Source organism: Danio aesculapii, chromosome 7, assembly GCF_903798145.1.
Source record: "Danio aesculapii chromosome 7, fDanAes4.1, whole genome shotgun sequence".
Lineage (NCBI taxonomy): Eukaryota > Metazoa > Chordata > Actinopteri > Cypriniformes > Danionidae > Danio > Danio aesculapii.
This window is the reverse complement of record NC_079441.1, coordinates 45555902-45560953: the sequence shown is the minus strand read 5'-3', so window position 1 is coordinate 45560953 and position 5052 is coordinate 45555902.

Below are 5052 nucleotides of genomic sequence, written 5' to 3'. Positions count from 1 at the left end.
AAACTGTGCATGAAAACCTGGCTGGGAAGACGGCGATAACATGAATTTTCTGTTCTTCAACGAGAAAAATAAAATCGCAGACACGACACAATGACGGCGTTAATTATACAACGCAGTGTTTACGATCATATTAACAACTAACATTAATATCAATAACTCCTCTGGCTTTAGACTTTACCTTTTAGAGCTTGTTCTTGTCGGCGCAATATAAGTTTATTGCATGTATAGCTACGAATCAGATTATGAAGAATGATTAAGAGCATGCTTATCCTTTATTTCATCCTTTCCGTAAGGTGTTTTATTTATTTATAATTTTTTTTAAATAATGATGACAATATTCACTATCTAAGCATTCCTCGGTATACTACCAACAAATTACGCCCCTATACCCAAGTAGCCTACCTAAGTTAATTTACATTTCATGTAAAAAATAAGAAATCAAAAAAGACCAAAGTATTATGCTAAATATCCGTACAAACGAACATGTTTGTTGTTTAACTTTCGTTGATAAAACAACACAATACAGCCTATAATAATGTAGGCTAGTTAAATAGAAATAACTTTAACTGCTTGAAACAGTAAACGTTACATTTTAGAAACTTCACAAATGCTAATCAATAATAATATAAATAGTAACGAAGAACAAAAATATTAGCCTAGGCTTGTAACAACATAAGTCAGATGTTGAAAAACCTGGCTGGGAAGACGGCGATAACATGAATTTTCTGTTCTTCAACGAGAAAATAAAATCGCAGACACGACACAATGACGGCGTTAATTATACAACGCAGTGTTTACGATCATATTAACAACTAACATTAATATCAATAACTCCTCTGGCTTTAGACTTTACCTTTTAGAGCTTGTTCTTGTCGGCGCAATATAAGTTTATTGCATGTATAGCTACGAATCAGATTATGAAGAATGATTAAGAGCATGCTTTTCCTTTATTTCATCCTTTCCGTAAGGTGTTTTATTTATTTATTTATTTATTTATTTATTTATTTATTTATTTATTTATAATTTTTTAAATAATGATGACAATATTCACTGTCTAAGCATTCCTCGGTATACTACCAACAAATTACGCCCCTGTACCCAAGTAGCCTACCTAAGTTAATTTACATTTCATGTAAAAAATAAGAAATCAAAAAAGACCAAAGTATTATGCTAAATATCCGTACAAACGAACATGTTTGTTGTTTAACTTTCGTTGATAAAACAACACAATACAGCCTATAATAATGTAGGCTAGTTAAATAGAAATAACTTTAACTGCTTGAAACAGTAAACGTTACATTTTAGAAACTTCACAAATACTAATCAATAATAATATAAATAGTAACGTAGAACAAAAATATTAGCCTAGGCTTGTAACAACATAAGTCAGATGTTGAAAAACCTGGCTGGGAAGACGGCGATAACATGAATTTTCTGTTCTTAAACGAAAAAAAAAAATAAAATCGCAGACACGACACAATGACGGCGTTAATTACAACGCAGTGTTTACGATCATATTAACAACTAACATTAATATCAATAACTCCTCTGGCTTTCGACTTTACCTTTTAGAGCTTGTTCTTGTCGGCGCAATATAAGTTTATTGCATGTATTTCTCATCAACCTCTACTATTTATCAGTTTCTCTTTTGTATTTGGCCATTTTTGAAAAGGCCTCTCTGCCATACCTGGCTGGACTAGCTGGGCATTTGCGTTCAGTAGATGACACCGGAGCTGGCTCCGCATTCCATGGGCTGGGTGACATGACCGCAGCTCTGGAGGTTCGACGTGTTTGTCCATTTAACACTTATTTTTCTAAGCAAGCCCAACAAATAGCTTCATCCTAATTATTGATTCGCCTTTCTCGTTCGCCACGAATCCAAAATGTTTCCAGATTGGCGCTGAGCGAGCATAAGCAGAGCGTAAAACACTGGCTGCAGTCAGTAAACAATTTAACAGATGCCCCGTCTGCAGCCAAACTTTAAAAATGTATAAAGCATATTTTAATCGTTTAACTGATACCATTCATCGGTTACAAACGTGCCCTTTCGGTTATTGCTTAATCGGTTATTTTGAGCATCCCCAACTAAACCGCATGTGCAAGCTCTATTTTTTTTTCTCTCACGGCCGCACGCCGGAGATCCGGCATGGTGCCGGAATACTTTAAGCCCTGGTAAGATCATGTTTATTACTAAGAAAACTAAATCAAAATTATATTTTAATTGAACACATCTGATCACATAAGGTACGCACAGAAAAGTCTGTTTAGTGTTGTGGAAAGGCAAAGCTGAATATCTGTGGTTAAACTGCCACCCAGCGGTCAAAAGCTGCTGGCGCACCAAGTACCGCTGTCGCCGCGGTATGAATGGCGCCATAAGGAACACATTAAAGTAGTAACATCTGTATGCATATGATGTTGTCTCTGACGTCTGTTTCTGAAGTAAGAGTTGAATAAATCCTGGGAGATTTGCTGTGTCGTCTCTTCACTCGTCTTTTGATTACACACGTGCCGTGCGCCAATCGGATTGAATTGAATTTGTGTTGGTGTGTAAATAGGCCATCCGGGCACGTGAGGGATGTGACAAGATGAAGCAGCTTCCAGAAGCATCAGTAGATGCGGCGTGGAAAATGATTTTAATCAAACTCACACCACTTATCGGCGCCAGCAGATGGAAGAGCCAGATTCTCTTCCCTTAAGCTAAAGACGGCCACCTGAGAGAAAGATGTGTTCTGGCAAAAACTGTCCTCCTGCACGGCCATGCTAGCTTTTGGCTGTTTGCAGCAAAATAGTCATGTAAATTAAACTTTCCTACTACTAACAATACTTACTACTAATGCTACTGCTACCGCTACTACTACTACTACCACTGCAACTACTACTACTACTACTAAAAATAATAATACTAACAATTGTAACAAACATGGCGACGCAGTGGCGCAGTAGGTAGGTCTGTCGCCTTACAGCAAGAAGGTCGCTGTTTCAAGCCTCGGCTGAGTCAGTTGCCGTTTCTCTGTGGAGTTTGCATGTTCTCCCTGAGTTCGAGTGGGTTTGCTCTGGGTGCTCCGGTTTCCCCCACAGCCCAAAGACATGCGGTACAGGTGAATTGGGTAGGCTAAATCGTCTGTAGTGTATGAGTGTGAATGAGTGTGTATGGATGTTTCCCAGAGATGGGTTGTGGCTGGAAGGGCATCCGCTGCGCAAAAAACGTGCTGGATAAGTTGGCGGTTCATTCTGCTTATTGTCAATTCAACCACATTTACAGGACATACAGATAATCGAAACTGCATTACTCTCAGTCCCTGGGTGCCTAACATATAATATTAATAGATAAAAGTAGAATATAAAAAAGAAATTCCAATAAATACAATTACACATATGATATAATCTAAAAACATAAGTAAAAAAAATTGTAAACAATACAATTACACTTTAGGGCACATGGTAAGGAGTGCAAACCAGAGTTGTGCAGATACAGAACAGTAGTGCAAAAAGTACAGTATGATGCAAAACAGTATATAGTGCAAACAATACATACATTTGTATAATTACAATTCTGTGCATTTATAATGTTTTATTATTTCATTCATAACTTTAATTATTTGATATATTTTGATATATCAGATAGGAAAGAGTTGAGAATAGCATGAGAAAGTAAAGGATTTGCAAAGGACCTTGAGCCAGGAACCAAACGTGTGTGTGTTGATATGCAGTAACCACGATATCATCACCGACAATGCTGTGTATTTAAAAATAATATAAATAAAAAAATAAAAAAATAAATTATTAATAAATGACCTCCTCTGACCTCTATATATAAATATAATATTTTGGACGCAGCTATAATATGCTCAGGTCACCAAAAATATGCCAGTAATATAGGCCCACATAATGATACATTTTGCCAAAAGAAATTAAGCTGTAACAAATCAGTCGGTGTCAAATATATTAATATTATAAAAATATATATAGATATGTAACGGAGGCCAGCTAGCGAAGTGGTATGCAGGTAAACCTCACTCCTCTAACCTCTAAAATGCTCTAGTGACAGACACTAGAGGCCATGATCTTTAGCCTACTTGTTAGAGCAACCGACTCCTGTACAAAGAATCGCTGGTTCAATCCCAGCTCAGACCAGGTTGGGTGCAGTAGGACTGGTGGGTTACACATGTGGGGGCTCGTCCGGGATGAGAGTGAGGTTTAGGGGGGTGAGTATAACGGAGGCCAGCTAGCGAAGTGCTATGCAGGTGAACCTCTCTCCTCTGACCTCTAGGGGGCCGATCACACTGAATGCACTTTTTGCGTTGAGAGGCGCCTTTTTTGAATGGTTTATTAACAACGCTCGCAGTTAAAAAAAGTCAACTCTGAGCAGAAAAAGCATGCTACATCAATCATGTCTTTATCAATCTCTAATCAAAGGAAAGCAGAGGCGGGGTTTCTGTTGAGGTGAATGCAGTGTTTGTGTTTTCAAGACAATAACAGAGACTTTAGAAGATGGAGAAGAGACTTGAGGTTGTTGTTTTGAGTTATCTGGAGCTATATGACTCACAAATCTTGAATATCACAATATTATTAAATATTAAAATTATACTAATATCAACAGCAACACTCGGTCACAATACGCAGCTGATTCAGTCATTGCCTAGCTACATACAAGGCGCACGGCGCTTCTTTTTTTTTTTTCTTGTTTCTTGCGACAGACGCTAGAGGCCATGGTCTTTAGCCTCCTTGTTAGTCCAACTGACTCCCATACAAAGAATTGCCGGTTCGATCCCAGCTCAGAGCGGGTTGGGTGCAGTAGGGCTGGTGGGTCACACACATGGGGATTCGTCCGGGATGGGAGTTAGGTTTAGTGCTATGCAGGTAAACCTTACTCCTCTGACCTCTAAAGGCGCTCTAGCAACAGTCGCTAGAGGCAATGGTCTTTAGCCTCCTTGTTAGATCAACTGACCCCCGTGCAAAGAATCGTTGGTTTGATCCCAGCTCAGCGCAGGTGGGCTGCAGTATATATATTCTCTCTATATACTATATAGGAGTAGCACTGCGATATTGCAA